At 62.7% G+C, this 19,888-nt stretch overlaps 1 protein-coding gene across 1 annotated transcript in view; it reads right to left on the minus strand.

Annotated features, from left to right (window-relative positions):
- Positions 1-19,888, minus strand: part of LOC137367185 (MAM domain-containing glycosylphosphatidylinositol anchor protein 2-like) — a 1,446,177-nt gene that overhangs the window by 271,251 nt on the left and 1,155,038 nt on the right. The window lies entirely within an intron of this gene.

The following is a 19,888-nucleotide window of genomic DNA, read 5'->3' on the forward strand; positions in this document are numbered from 1 at the left end:
GACACACCCGACTCTGACACCCCCGACACTGACACCCCCGACACTGACACCCCCGACACTGACACCCCAGACACTGACACACCCGACACTGACACCCCTGACACTGACACCCCGGACTCTGACACACCCGACTCTGACACCCCCGACACTGACACCCCCGACACTGACACACCCGACACTGACACCCCCGACACTGACACCCTGGACTCTGACACACCCGACTCTGACACCCCCGACACTGACTCACCCGACACTGACACACCCGACACTGACACACCCGACACTTACTCCCCCGACACTGACACACCCGACACTGACTCCCCCGACACTGACACACCCGACACTGACACCCCCGACACAGACACCCCCGACACTTACACCCCCGACTCTGACACCGCCGACACTGACTTCCCCGACACTGACTCTCCCGACACTGACTCTCCCGACACTGACACACCCGACACTGACACACCCGACACTGACTCTCCCGACACTGACACACCCGACACTGACACCCCCGACACTGACACACCCGACACTGACACCCCCGACTCTGACTCCCCCGACACTGACACCCCCGACTCTGACACCCCCGACTCTGACACCCCCGACACTGACACACCCGACACTGTCACACCCGACTCTGACACACCCGACACTGACACTCCCGACTCTGACACCCCCGACACTGACACACCCGAAACTGACTCTCCCGACACTGACACACCCGACACTGACACACCCGACTCTGACACCCCCGACACTGACACCCCCGACACTGACACCCCCGACTCTGACACACCCGACACTGACACACCCGACACTGACACACCCGACACTGACACACCCGACACTGACTCCCCCGACACTGACACACCCGACACTGACACACCCGACACTGACACCCCCGACACTGACACCCCCGACTCTGACACCCCCGACACTGACACCCCCGACACTGACACACCCGACTCTGACACACCCGACACTGACACACCCGACACTGACACACCCGACACTGACACACCCGACACTGACTCCCCCGACACTGACACACCCGACACTGACACCCCCGACACTGACACCCCCGACACTGACACCCCCGACACTGACTCTCCCGACACTGACACACCCGACACTGACACACCCGACACTGACACCCCCGACACTGACACACCCGACACTGACACCCCCGACACTGACACCCCGGACTCTGACACACCCGACTCTGACACCCCCGACACTGACTCTCCCGACACTGACACACCCGACACTGACACACCCGACACTGACTCCCCCGACACTGACACACCCGACACTGACTCCCCCGACACTGACACACCCGACACTGACACCCCCGACACAGACACCCCCGACACTTACACCCCCGACTCTGACACCCCCGACACTGACTTCCCCGACACTGACACACCCGACACTGACACACCCGACACTGACACCCCGGACTCTGACACTCCCGACTCTGACACCCCCGACACTGACTCTACCGACACTGACTCTCCCGACACTGACACACCCGACACTGACTCCCCCGACACTGACACACCCGACACTGACTCCCCCGACACAGACACCCCCGACACTTACACCCCCGACACAGACACACCCGACTCTGACACCCCCGACACTGACACCCCCGACACAGACACACCCGAATCTGACACCCACGACACTGACACACCCGACTCTGACTCCCCCGACACAGACACACCCGACACTGACACACCCAGCACTGACACACACGACACTGACACCCCCGACTCTGACACCCCCGACTCTGACACCCCCGACACTGACACACCCGACACTGACTCCCGCGACTCTGACACACCCAACACTGACACCCCCGACACTGACACACCCGACTCTGACACACCTGACACTGACACACCCGACACTGACACCCCCGACTCTGACACACCCGACTCTGACTCCCCCGACACTGACACCCCCGACTCTGACACCCCCGACTCTGACACCCCCGACACTGACACACCCGACTCTGACACCCCCGACACTGACACCCCCGAGTCTGACACACCCGACACTGTCACACCCGTCTCTGACACCCCCGACACTGACACCCCCGACACTGACACCCCCGACACTGACACCCCCGTCTCTGACACCCCCGACACTGACACACCCGACACTGTCACACCCGACTCTGACACCCCCGACACTGACACACCCGACACAGACACACCCGACTCTGACACCCCCGACACTGACACACCCGACACTGTCACACCCGACTCTGACACACCCGACTCTGACAGCCCCGACACTGACACACCCGACACAGACACACCCGACTCTGATACCCCCGACACTGACACACCCGACACTGACACACCCGACACAGACACACCCGACTCTGACACCCCCGACACTGACTCTCCCGACACTGACACCCCCGACACTGACACACCCGACTCTGACACACCCGACACTGACACACCCGACACTGACACACCCGACTCTGACACCCCCGACACTGACACCCCCGACAATGACACCCCCGACACTGACACACCCGACACTGACACCCCCGACACTGACACCCCGGACTCTGACACACCCGACTCTGACACCCCCGACACTGACACACCCGACACTGACACACCCGACACTGACTCCCCCGACACAGACACACCCGACTCTGACACCCCCGACACTGACACACCCGACACTGTCACACCCGACTCTGACACACCCGACTCTGACACCCCCGACACTGACACACCCGACACAGACACACCCGACTCTGACACCCCCGACACTGACACACCCGACACTGACACACCCGACACTGACACCCCCGACACTGACACCCCCGACACTGACACCCCCGACTCTGACACACCCGACACTGACACACCCGACACTGACACACCCGACTCTGACACCCCCGACACTGACACCCCCGAAACTGACACCCCCGAAACTGACACCCCCGACACTGACACCCCCGACACTGACACACCCGACACTGACACCCCCGACACTGACACCCCGGACTCTGACACACCCGACTCTGACACCTCCGACACTGACTCTCCCGACACTGACTCTCCCCACACTGACACACCCGACACTGACACACCCGACACTGACTCCCCCGACACTGACACACCCGACACTGACTCCCCCGACACTGACACACCCGACACAGACACACCCGACACTGACTCCCCCGACACTGACACCCCCGACACTGACACCCCCGAAACTGACACACCCGACACTGACTCCCCCGAAACTGACACCCCCGACACTGACACACCCGACACTGACACACCCGACACTGACTCCCCCGACACTGACACCCCCGACACTGACACCCCCGAAACTGACACACCCGACACTGACACCCCCCACACTGACACACCCGACACTGACACCCCCGACACTGACTCCCCCGACACTGACACCCCCGACACTGACACCCCCGAAACTGACACACCCGACACTGACTCCCCCGAAACTGACACCCCCGACACTGACACACCCGACACTGACACCCCCGACTCTGACACCCCCGACACTGACACACCCGACTCTGACACCCCCGACACTGAATCTCCCGACACTGACTCTCCCGACACTGACACATCCGACACTGACACACCCGACACTGACTCTCCCGACACTGACACACCCGACACTGACACCCCCGACACTGACACCCCCGACACTGACACACCCGACACTGACACCCCCGACTCTGACTCCCCCGACACTGACACCCCCGACTCTGACACACCCGACACTGACACACCCGACACTGACACCCCCGACACTGACACCCCCGACTCTGACACCCCCGACTCTGACACCCCCGACACTGACACCCCCGACACTGACACACCCGACTCTGACACACCCGACACTGACACACCCGACACTGACACACCCGACACTGACACACCCGACACTGACTCCCCCGACACTGACACACCCGACACTGACACACCCGACACTGACACCCCCGACACTGACACCCCCGACACTGACACCCCCGACACTGACTCTCCCGACACTGACACACCCGACACTGACACACCCGACACTGACACCCCCGACACTGACACACCCGACACTGACACCCCCGACACTGACACCCCGGACTCTGACACACCCGACTCTGACACCCCCGACACTGACTCTCCCGACACTGACACACCCGACACTGACACACCCGACACTGACTCCCCCGACACTGACACACCCGACACTGACTCCCCCGACACTGACACACCCGACACTGACACCCCCGACACAGACACCCCCGACACTTACACCCCCGACTCTGACAACCCCGACACTGACTTCCCCGACACTGACACACCCGACACTGACACACCCGACACTGACACCCCGGACTCTGACACTCCCGACTCTGACACCCCCGACACTGACTCTCCCGACACTGACTCTCCCGACACTGACACACCCGACACTGACTCCCCCGACACAGACACCCCCGACACTTACACCCCCGACACAGACACACCCGACTCTGACACCCCCGACACTGACACCCCCGACACAGACACACCCGAATCTGACACCCACGACACTGACACACCCGACTCTGACTCCCCCGACACAGACACACCCGACACTGACACACCCAGCACTGACACACACGACACTGACACCCCCGACTCTGACACCCCCGACTCTGACACCCCCGACACTGACACACCCGACACTGACTCCCGCGACTCTGACACACCCAACACTGACACCCCCGACACTGACACACCCGACTCTGACACACCTGACACTGACACACCCGACACTGACACCCCCGACTCTGACACACCCGACTCTGACTCCCCCGACACTGACACCCCCGACTCTGACACCCCCGACTCTGACACCCCCGACACTGACACACCCGACTCTGACACCCCCGACACTGACACCCCCGACTCTGACACACCCGACACTGTCACACCCGTCTCTGACACCCCCGACACTGACACCCCCGACACTGACACTCCCGACACTGACACCCCCGTCTCTGACACCCCCGACACTGACACACCCGACACTGTCACACCCGACTCTGACACCCCCGACACTGACACACCCGACACAGACACACCCGACTCTGACACCCCCGACACTGACACACCCGACACTGTCACACCCGACTCTGACACACCCGACTCTGACAGCCCCGACACTGACACACCCGACACAGACACACCCGACTCTGATACCCCCGACACTGACACACCCGACACTGACACACCCGACACAGACACACCCGACTCTGACACCCCCGACACTGACTCTCCCGACACTGAAACCCCCGACACTGACACACCCGACTCTGACACACCCGACACTGTCACACCCGACACTGACACACCCGACTCTGACACCCCCGACACTGACACCCCCGACACTGACACCCCCGACACTGACACCCCCGACACTGATACCCCCGACACTGACACCCCGGACTCTGACACACCCGACTCTGACACCCCCGACACTGACACACCCGACACTGACACACCCGACACTGACTCCCCCGACACAGACACACCCGACTCTGACACCCCCGACACTGACACACCCGACACTGTCACACCCGACTCTGACACACCCGACTCTGACACCCCCGACACTGACACACCCGACACAGACACACCCGACTCTGACACCCCCGACACTGACACACCCGACACTGACACACCCGACACTGACACCCCCGACACTGACACCCCCGACACTGACACCCCCGACACTGACACCCCCGACTCTGACACACCCGACACTGACACACCCGACACTGACACACCCGACTCTGACACCCCCGACACTGACACCCCCGAAACTGACACCCCCGAAACTGACACCCCCGACACTGACACCCCCGACACTGACACACCCGACACTGACACCCCCGACACTGACACCCCGGACTCTGACACACCCGACTCTGACACCTCCGACACTGACTCTCCCGACACTGACTCTCCCGACACTGACTCTCCCCACACTGACACACCCGACACTGACACACCCGACACTGACTCCCCCGACACTGACACACCCGACACTGACTCCCCCGACACTGACACACCCGACACAGACACACCCGACACTGACTCCCCCGACACTGACACCCCCGACACTGACACCCCCGAAACTGACACACCCGACACTGACTCCCCCGAAACTGACACCCCCGACACTGACACACCCGACACTGACACACCCGACACTGACTCCCCCGACACTGACACCCCCGACACTGACACCCCCGAAACTGACACACCCGACACTGACACCCCCCACACTGACACACCCGACACTGACACCCCCGACACTGACTCCCCCGACACTGACACCCCCGACACTGACACCCCCGAAACTGACACACCCGACACTGACTCCCCCGAAACTGACACCCCCGACACTGACACACCCGACACTGACACCCCCGACTCTGACACCCCCGACACTGACACACCCGACTCTGACACCCCCGACACTGAATCTCCCGACACTGACTCTCCCGACACTGACACACCCGACACTGACACACCCGACACTGACTCTCCCGACACTGACACACCCGACACTGACACCCCCGACACTGACACCCCCGACACTGACACACCCGACACTGACACCCCCGACTCTGACTCCCCCGACACTGACACCCCCGACTCTGACACCCCCGACTCTGACACCCCCGACACTGACACACCCGACACTGTCACACCCGACTCTGACACCCCCGACACTGACACCCCCGACACTGACACACCCGACACTGTCACACCCGACTCTGACACACCCGACTCTGACACACCCGACTCTGACACACCCGACACTGACACACCCGACACTGACACCCCCGACACTGACACCCCCGACACTGACACCCCCGACTCTGACACCCCCGACACTGACACACCCGACACTGACACACCCGACTCTGACACCCCCGACACTGACACACCCGTCTCTGACACACCCGACACTGACACCCCCGACACTGACACCCCCGACACTGACTCTCCCGACACTGACACACCCGACACTGACACACCCGACACTGACACCCCCGACACTGACACACCCGACACTGACACCCCCGACACTGACACCCCGGACTCTGACACACCCGACACTTACTCCCCCGACACTGACACACCCGACACTGACTCCCCCGACACTGACACACCCGACACTGACACCCCCGACACAGACACCCCCGACACTTACACCCCCGACACTTACACCCCCGACACTGACTTCCCCGACACTGACACACCCGACACTGACACCCCCGACACTGACACCCCGGACTCTGACACACCCGACTCTGACACCCCCGACACTGACTCTCCCGACACTGTCACACCCGACTCTGACACCCCCGACACTGACACCCCCGACACTGACACACCCGACACTGACACACCCGACACTGTCACACCCGACTCTGACACACCCGACTCTGACACACCCGACACTGACACACCCGACACTGACTCTCCCGACACTGACACCCCCGACACTGACACCCCCGACACTGACACCCCCGACTCTGACACCCCCGACACTGACACACCCGACACTGACACACCCGACTCTGACACCCCCGACACTGACACACCCGACTCTGACACCCCCGACACTGACACCCCCGACACTGACACCCCCGACACTGACACCCCCGACACTGACACACCCGACACTGACACCCCTGACACTGACACCCCGGACTCTGACACACCCGACTCTGACACCCCCGACACTGACACCCCCGACACTGACACCCCCGACACTGACACACCCGACACTGACACCCCCGACACTGACACCCCGGACTCTGACACACCCGACTCTGACACCCCCGACACTGACTCACCCGACACTGACACACCCGACACTGACACACCCGACACTTACTCCCCCGACACTGACACACCCGACACTGACTCCCCCGACACTGACACACCCGACACTGACACACCCGACACTGACACCCCCGACACAGACACCCCCGACACTTACACCCCCGACTCTGACACCGCCGACACTGACTTCCCCGACACTGACTCTCCCGACACTGACTCTCCCGACACTGACACACCCGACACTGACACACCCGACACTGACTCTCCCGACACTGACACACCCGACACTGACACCCCCGACACTGACACACCCGACACTGACACCCCCGACTCTGACTCCCCCGACACTGACACCCCCGACTCTGACACCCCCGACTCTGACACCCCCGACTCTGACACCCCCGACACTGACACACCCGACACTGTCACACCCGACTCTGACACACCCGACACTGACACTCCCGACTCTGACACCCCCGACACTGACACACCCGAAACTGACACACCCGACTCTGACACCCCCGACACTGACACACCCGACACAGACACACCCGACTCTGACACCCCCGACACTGACACACCCGACACTGACACACCCGACACTGACACCCCCGACACTGACACCCCCGACACTGACACCCCCGACACTGACACCCCCGACTCTGACACACCCGACACTGACACACCCGACACTGACACACCCGACTCTGACACCCCCGACACTGACACCCCCGAAACTGACACCCCCGAAACTGACACCCCCGACACTGACACCCCCGACACTGACACACCCGACACTGACACCCCCGACACTGACACCCCGGACTCTGACACACCCGACTCTGACACCTCCGACACTGACTCTCCCGACACTGACTCTCCCGACACTGACTCTCCCCACACTGACACACCCGACACTGACACACCCGACACTGACTCCCCCGACACTGACACACCCGACACTGACTCCCCCGACACTGACACACCCGACACAGACACACCCGACACTGACTCCCCCGACACTGACACCCCCGACACTGACACCCCCGAAACTGACACACCCGACACTGACTCCCCCGAAACTGACACCCCCGACACTGACACACCCGACACTGACACACCCGACACTGACTCCCCCGACACTGACACCCCCGACACTGACACCCCCGAAACTGACACACCCGACACTGACACCCCCCACACTGACACACCCGACACTGACACCCCCGACACTGACTCCCCCGACACTGACACCCCCGACACTGACACCCCCGAAACTGACACACCCGACACTGACTCCCCCGAAACTGACACCCCCGACACTGACACACCCGACACTGACACCCCCGACTCTGACACCCCCGACACTGACACACCCGACTCTGACACCCCCGACACTGAATCTCCCGACACTGACTCTCCCGACACTGACACACCCGACACTGACACACCCGACACTGACTCTCCCGACACTGACACACCCGACACTGACACCCCCGACACTGACACCCCCGACACTGACACACCCGACACTGACACCCCCGACTCTGACTCCCCCGACACTGACACCCCCGACTCTGACACCCCCGACTCTGACACCCCCGACACTGACACACCCGACACTGTCACACCCGACTCTGACACCCCCGACACTGACACCCCCGACACTGACACACCCGACACTGTCACACCCGACTCTGACACACCCGACTCTGACACACCCGACTCTGACACACCCGACACTGACACACCCGACACTGACACCCCCGACACTGACACCCCCGACTCTGACACCCCCGACACTGACACACCCGACACTGACACACCCGACTCTGACACCCCCGACACTGACACACCCGTCTCTGACACACCCGACACTGACACCCCCGACACTGACACCCCCGACACTGACTCTCCCGACACTGACACACCCGACACTGACACACCCGACACTGACACCCCCGACACTGACACACCCGACACTGACACCCCCGACACTGACACCCCGGACTCTGACACACCCGACACTTACTCCCCCGACACTGACACACCCGACACTGACTCCCCCGACACTGACACACCCGACACTGACACCCCCGACACAGACACCCCCGACACTTACACCCCCGACACTTACACCCCCGACACTGACTTCCCCGACACTGACACACCCGACACTGACACCCCCGACACTGACACCCCGGACTCTGACACACCCGACTCTGACACCCCCGACACTGACTCTCCCGACACTGTCACACCCGACTCTGACACCCCCGACACTGACACCCCCGACACTGACACACCCGACACTGACACACCCGACACTGTCACACCCGACTCTGACACACCCGACTCTGACACACCCGACACTGACACACCCGACACTGACTCTCCCGACACTGACACCCCCGACACTGACACCCCCGACACTGACACCCCCGACTCTGACACCCCCGACACTGACACACCCGACACTGACACACCCGACTCTGACACCCCCGACACTGACACACCCGACTCTGACACCCCCGACACTGACACCCCCGACACTGACACCCCCGACACTGACACCCCCGACACTGACACACCCGACACTGACACCCCTGACACTGACACCCCGGACTCTGACACACCCGACTCTGACACCCCCGACACTGACACCCCCGACACTGACACCCCCGACACTGACACACCCGACACTGACACCCCCGACACTGACACCCCGGACTCTGACACACCCGACTCTGACACCCCCGACACTGACTCACCCGACACTGACACACCCGACACTGACACACCCGACACTTACTCCCCCGACACTGACACACCCGACACTGACTCCCCCGACACTGACACACCCGACACTGACACACCCGACACTGACACCCCCGACACAGACACCCCCGACACTTACACCCCCGACTCTGACACCGCCGACACTGACTTCCCCGACACTGACTCTCCCGACACTGACTCTCCCGACACTGACACACCCGACACTGACACACCCGACACTGACTCTCCCGACACTGACACACCCGACACTGACACCCCCGACACTGACACACCCGACACTGACACCCCCGACTCTGACTCCCCCGACACTGACACCCCCGACTCTGACACCCCCGACTCTGACACCCCCGACTCTGACACCCCCGACACTGACACACCCGTCACTGTCACACCCGACTCTGACACACCCGACACTGACACTCCCGACTCTGACACCCCCGACACTGACACACCCGAAACTGACTCTCCCGACACTGACACACCCGACACTGACACACCCGACTCTGACACCCCCGACACTGACACCCCCGACACTGACACCCCCGACACTGACACACCCGACACTGACACCCCCGACACTGACACCCCGGACTCTGACACACCCGACTCTGACACCCCCGACACTGACACACCCGACACTGACACACCCGACACTGACTCCCCCGACACAGACACACCCGACTCTGACACCCCCGACACTGACACACCCGACACTGTCACACCCGACTCTGACACACCCGACTCTGACACCCCCGACACTGACACACCCGACACAGACACACCCGACTCTGACACCCCCGACACTGACACACCCGACACTGACACACCCGACACTGACACCCCCGACACTGACACCCCCGACACTGACACCCCCGACACTGACACCCCCGACTCTGACACACCCGACACTGACACACCCGACACTGACACACCCGACTCTGACACCCCCGACACTGACACCCCCGAAACTGACACCCCCGAAACTGACACCCCCGACACTGACACCCCCGACACTGACACACCCGACACTGACACCCCCGACACTGACACCCCGGACTCTGACACACCCGACTCTGACACCTCCGACACTGACTCTCCCGACACTGACTCTCCCCACACTGACACACCCGACACTGACACACCCGACACTGACTCCCCCGACACTGACACACCCGACACTGACTCCCCCGACACTGACACACCCGACACTGACACACCCGACACTGACTCCCCCGACACTGACACCCCCGACACTGACACCCCCGAAACTGACACACCCGACACTGACTCCCCCGAAACTGACACCCCCGACACTGACACACCCGACACTGACACACCCGACACTGACTCCCCCGACACTGACACCCCCGACACTGACACCCCCGAAACTGACACACCCGACACTGACACCCCCCACACTGACACACCCGACACTGACACCCCCGACACTGACTCCCCCGACACTGACACCCCCGACACTGACACCCCCGAAACTGACACACCCGACACTGACTCCCCCGAAACTGACACCCCCGACACTGACACACCCGACACTGACACCCCCGACTCTGACACCCCCGACACTGACACACCCGACTCTGACACCCCCGACACTGAATCTCCCGACACTGACTCTCCCGACACTGACACACCCGACACTGACACACCCGACACTGACTCTCCCGACACTGACACACCCGACACTGACACCCCCGACACTGACACCCCCGACACTGACACCCCCGACACTGACACACCCGACACTGACACCCCCGACTCTGACTCCCCCGACACTGACACCCCCGACTCTGACACCCCCGACTCTGACACCCCCGACACTGACACACCCGACACTGTCACACCCGACTCTGACACCCCCGACACTGACACCCCCGACACTGACACACCCGACACTGTCACACCCGACACTGTCACACTCGACTCTGACACACCCGACTCTGACACACCCGACACTGACACACCCGACACTGACACCCCCGACACTGACACCCCCGACACTGACACCCCCGACTCTGACACCCCCGACACTGACACACCCGATACTGACACACCCGGCTCTGACACCCCCGACACTGACACACCCGACTCTGACACACCCGACACTGACACCCCCGACACTGACACCCCCGACACTGACTCTCCCGACACTGACACACCCGACACTGACACACCCGACACTGACACCCCCGACACTGACACACCCGACACTGACACCCCCGACACTGACACCCCGGACTCTGACACACCCGACACTTACTCCCCCGACACTGACACACCCGACACTGACTCCCCCGACACTGACACACCCGACACTGACACCCCCGACACAGACACCCCCGACACTTACACCCCCGACACTTACACCCCCGACACTTACACCCCCGACACTGACTTCCCCGACACTGACACACCCGACACTGACACCCCCGACACTGACACCCCGGACTCTGACACACCCGACTCTGACACCCCCGACACTGACTCTCCCGACACTGTCACACCCGACTCTGACACCCGCGACACTGACACCCCCGACACTGACACACCCGACACTGACACACCCGACACTGTCACACCCGACTCTGACACACCCGACTCTGACACACCCGACACTGACACACCCGACACTGACTCTCCCGACACTGACACCCCCGACACTGACACCCCCGACACTGACACCCCCGACTCTGACACCCCCGACACTGACACACCCCACACTGACACACCCGACTCTGACACCCCCGACACTGACACACCCGACTCTGACACCCCCGACACTGACACCCCCGACACTGACACCCCCGACACTGACACACCCGACACTGACACCCCTGACACTGACACCCCGGACTCTGACACACCCGACTCTGACACCCCCGACACTGACACCCCCGACACTGACACCCCCGACACTGACACACCCGACACTGACACCCCCGACACTGACACCCCGGACTCTGACACACCCGACTCTGACACCCCCGACACTGACTCACCCGACACTGACACACCCGACACTGACACACCCGACACTTACTCCCCCGACACTGACACACCCGACACTGACTCCCCCGACACTGACACACCCGACACTGACACCCCCGACACAGACACCCCCGACACTTACACCCCCGACTCTGACACCGCCGACACTGACTTCCCCGACACTGACTCTCCCGACACTGACTCTCCCGACACTGACACACCCGACACTGACACACCCGACACTGACTCTCCCGACACTGACACACCCGACACTGACACCCCCGACACTGACACACCCGACACTGACACCCCCGACTCTGACTCCCCCGACACTGACACCCCCGACTCTGACACCCCCGACTCTGCCACCCCCGACACTGACACACCCGACACTGTCACACCCGACTCTGACACACCCGACACTGACACTCCCGACTCTGACACCCCCGACACTGACACACCCGAAACTGACTCTCCCGACACTGACACACCCGACTCTGACACACCCGACTCTGACACCCCCGACTCTGACACCCCCGACACTGACACACCCGAAACTGACACACCCGACACTGTCACACCCGACTCTGACACACCCGAAACTGACTCTCCCGACACTGACACACCCGACACTGTCACACCCGACTCTGACACACCCGAAACTGACTCTCCCGACACTGACACTCCCGACTCTGACACCCCCGACACTGACACACCCGAAACTGACTCTCCCGACACTGACACACCCGACTCTGACACACCCGACTCTGACACCCCCGACTTTGACAACCCCGACTCTGACACCCCCGACACTGACACACCCGACACTGTCACACCCGACTCTGACACACCCGACTCTGACACACCCGACACTGACACACCCGACACTGACTCTCCCGACACTGACACCCCCGAGACTGACACCCCCGACACTGACACCCCCGACTCTGACACCCCCGACACTGACACACCCGACACTGACACACCCGACTCTGACACCCCCGACACTGACACACCCGACTCTGACACCCCCGACACTGACACCCCCGACACTGACACCCCCGACACTGACACCCCCGACACTGACACACCCGACACTGACACCCCTGACACTGACACCCCGGACTCTGACACACCCGACTCTGACACCCCCGACACTGACACCCCCGACACTGACACCCCCGACACTGACACACCCGACACTGACACCCCCGACACTGACACCCCGGACTCTGACACACCCGACTCTGACACCCCCGACACTGACTCACCCGACACTGACACACCCGACACTGACACACCCGACACTTACTCCCCCGACACTGACACACCCGACACTGACTCCCCCGACACTGACACACCCGACACTGACACCCCCGACACAGACACCCCCGACACTTACACCCCCGACTCTGACACCGCCGACACTGACTTCCCCGACACTGACTCTCCCGACACTGACTCTCCCGACACTGACACACCCGACACTGACACACCCGACACTGACTCTCCCGACACTGACACACCCGACACTGACACCCCCGACACTGACACACCCGACACTGACACCCCCGACTCTGACTCCCCCGACACTGACACCCCCGACTCTGACACCCCCGACTCTGACACCCCCGACTCTGACACCCCCGACACTGACACACCCGACACTGTCACACCCGACTCTGACACACCCGACACTGACACTCCCGACTCTGACACCCCCGACACTGACACACCCGAAACTGACTCTCCCGACACTGACACACCCGACACTGACACACCCGACTCTGACACCCCCGACACTGACACCCCCGACACTGACACCCCCGACACTGACACACCCGACACTGACACCCCCGACACTGACACCCCGGACTCTGACACACCCGACTCTGACACCCCCGACACTGACACACCCGACACTGACACACCCGACACTGACTCCCCCGACACAGACACACCCGACTCTGACACCCCCGACACTGACACACCCGACACTGTCACACCCGACTCTGACACACCCGACTCTGACACCCCCGACACTGACACACCCGACACAGACACACCCGACTCTGACACCCCCGACACTGACACACCCGACACTGACACACCCGACACTGACACCCCCGACACTGACACCCCCGACACTGACACCCCCGACACTGACACCCCCGACTCTGACACACCCGACACTGACACACCCGACACTGACACACCCGACTCTGACACCCCCGACACTGACACCCCCGAAACTGACACCCCCGAAACTGACACCCCCGACACTGACACCCCCGACACTGACACACCCGACACTGACACCCCCGACACTGACACCCCGGACTCTGACACACCCGACTCTGACACCTCCGACACTGACTCTCCCGACACTGACTCTCCCCACACTGACACACCCGACACTGACACACCCGACACTGACTCCCCGACACTGACTCCCCCGACACTGACACACCCGACACTGACTCCCCCGACACTGACACACCCGACACTGACACACCCGACACTGACTCCCCCGACACTGACACCCCCGACACTGACACCCCCGAAACTGACACACCCGACACTGACTCCCCCGAAACTGACACCCCCGACACTGACACACCCGACACTGACACACCCGACACTGACTCCCCCGACACTGACACCCCCGACACTGACACCCCCGAAACTGACACACCCGACACTGACACCCCCCACACTGACACACCCGACACTGACACCCCCGACACTGACTCCCCCGACACTGACACCCCCGACACTGACACCCCCGAAACTGACACACCCGACACTGACTCCCCCGAAACTGACACCCCCGACACTGACACACCCGACACTGACACCCCCGACTCTGACACCCCCGACACTGACACACCCGACTCTGACACCCCCGACACTGAATCTCCCGACACTGACTCTCCCGACACTGACACACCCGACACTGACACACCCGACACTGACTCTCCCGACACTGACACACCCGACACTGACACCCCCGACACTGACACCCCCGACACTGACACACCCGACACTGACACCCCCGACTCTGACTCCCCCGACACTGACACCCCCGACTCTGACACCCCCGACTCTGACACCCCCGACACTGACACACCCGACACTGTCACACCCGACTCTGACACCCCCGACACTGAGACCCCCGACACTGACACACCCGACACTGACACACCCGACACTGTCACACCCGACTCTGACACACCCGACTCTGACACACCCGACACTGACACACCCGACACTGACACCCCCGACACTGACACCCCCGACACTGACACCCCCGACTCTGACACCCCCGACACTGACACCCCCGACACTGACACACCCGACTCTGACACCCCCGACACTGACACACCCGACTCTGACACACCCGACACTGACACCCCCGACACTGACACCCCCGACACTGACTCTCCCGACACTGACACACCCGACACTGACACACCCGACACTGACACCCCCGACACTGACACACCCGACACTGACACCCCCGACACTGACACCCCGGACTCTGACACACCCGACACTTACTCCCCCGACACTGACACACCCGACACTGACTCCCCCGACACTGACACACCCGACACTGACACCCCCGACACTGTCACACCCGACTCTGACACACCCGACTCTGACACACCCGACACTGACACACCCGACACTGACTCTCCCGACACTGACACCCCCGACACTGACACCCCCGACACTGACACCCCCGACTCTGACACACCCGACTCTGACACCCCCGACACTGACACACCCGACTCTGACACCCCCGACACTGACACCCCCGACACTGACACCCCCGACACTGACACCCCCGACACTGACACACCCGACACTGACACCCCTGACACTGACACCCCGGACTCTGACACACCCGACTCTGACACCCCCGACACTGACACCCCCGACACTGACACCCCCGACACTGACACACCCGACACTGACACCCCCGACACTGACACCCCGGACTCTGACACACCCGACTCTGACACCCCCGACACTGACTCACCCGACACTGACACACCCGACACTGACACACCCGACACTTACTCCCCCGACACTGACACACCCGACACTGACTCCCCCGACACTGACACACCCGACACTGACACCCCCGACACAGACACCCCCGACACTTACACCCCCGACTCTGACACCGCCGACACTGACTTCCCCGACACTGACTCTCCCGACACTGACTCTCCCGACACTGACACACCCGACACTGACACACCCGACACTGACTCTCCCGACACTGACACACCCGACACTGACACCCCCGACACTGACACACCCGACACTGACACCCCCGACTCTGACTCCCCCGACACTGACACCCCCGACTCTGACACCCCCGACTCTGACACCCCCGACACTGACACACCCGACACTGTCACACCCGACTCTGACACACCCGACACTGACACTCCCGACTCTGACACCCCCGACACTGACACACCCGAAACTGACTCTCCCGACACTGACACACCCGACTCTGACACACCCGACTCTGACACCCCCGACTCTGACACCCCCGACACTGACACACCCGAAACTGACACACCCGACACTGTCACACCCGACTCTGACACACCCGAAACTGACTCTCCCGACACTGACACACCCGACACTGTCACACCCGACTCTGACACACCCGAAACTGACTCTCCCGACACTGACACTCCCGACTCTGACACCCCCGACACTGACACACCCGAAACTGACTCTCCCGACACTGACACACCCGACTCTGACACACCCGACTCTGACACCCCCGACTTTGACAACCCCGACTCTGACACCCCCGACACTGACACCCCCGACACTGACACACCCGACACTGACACACCCGACACTGTCACACCCGACTCTGACACACCCGACTCTGACACACCCGACACTGACACACCCGACACTGACTCTCCCGACACTGACACCCCCGACACTGACACCCCCGACACTGACACCCCCGACTCTGATACCCCCGACTCTGACACCCCCGACACTGACACACCCGACACTGACACACCCGACTCTGACACCCCCGACACTGACACACCCGACTCTGACACCCCCGACACTGACACCCCCGACACTGACACCCCCGACACTGACTCTCCCGACACTGACACACCCGACACTGACACACCCGACACTGACACCCCCGACACTGACACACCCGACACTGACACCCCCGACACTGACACCCCGGACTCTGACACACCCGACACTTACTCCCCCGACACTGACACACCCGACACTGACTCCCCCGACACTGACACACCCGACACTGACACCCCCGACACAGACACCCCCGACACTTACACCCCCGACACTTACACCCCCGACACTTACACCCCCGACACTGACTTCCCCGACACTGACTTCCCCGACACTGACACACCCGACACTGACACCCCCGACACTGACACCCCGGACTCTGACACACCCGACTCTGACACCCCCGACACTGACTCTCCCGACACTGTCACACCCGACTCTGACACCCCCGACACTGACACCCCCGACACTGACACACCCGACACTGACACACCCGACACTGTCACACCCGACTCTGACACACCCGACTCTGACACACCCGACACTGACACACCCGACACTGACTCTCCCGACACTGACACCCCCGACACTGACACCCCCGACACTGACACCCCCGACACTGACACCCCCGACTCTGACACCCCCGACACTGACACACCCGACACTGACACACCCGACTCTGACACCCCCGACACTGACACACCCGACTCTGACACCCCCGACACTGACACCCCCGACACTGACACCCCCGACACTGACACCCCCGACACTGACACACCCGACACTGACACCCCCGACACTGACACCCCGGACTCTGACACACCCGACTCTGACACCCCCGACACTGACACCCCCGACACTGACACCCCCGACACTGACACACCCGACACTGACACCCCCGACACTGACACCCCAGACTCTGAAACACCCGACTCTGACACCCCCGACACTGACTCTCCCGACACTGACACACCCGACACTGACACACCCGACACTTACTCCCCCGACACTGACACACCCGACACTGACTCCCCCGACACTGACACACCCGACACTGACACCCCCGACAC

Source organism: Heterodontus francisci, chromosome 3 (assembly GCF_036365525.1).
Source record: "Heterodontus francisci isolate sHetFra1 chromosome 3, sHetFra1.hap1, whole genome shotgun sequence".
NCBI classification, from domain to species: Eukaryota; Metazoa; Chordata; class Chondrichthyes; order Heterodontiformes; family Heterodontidae; genus Heterodontus; species Heterodontus francisci.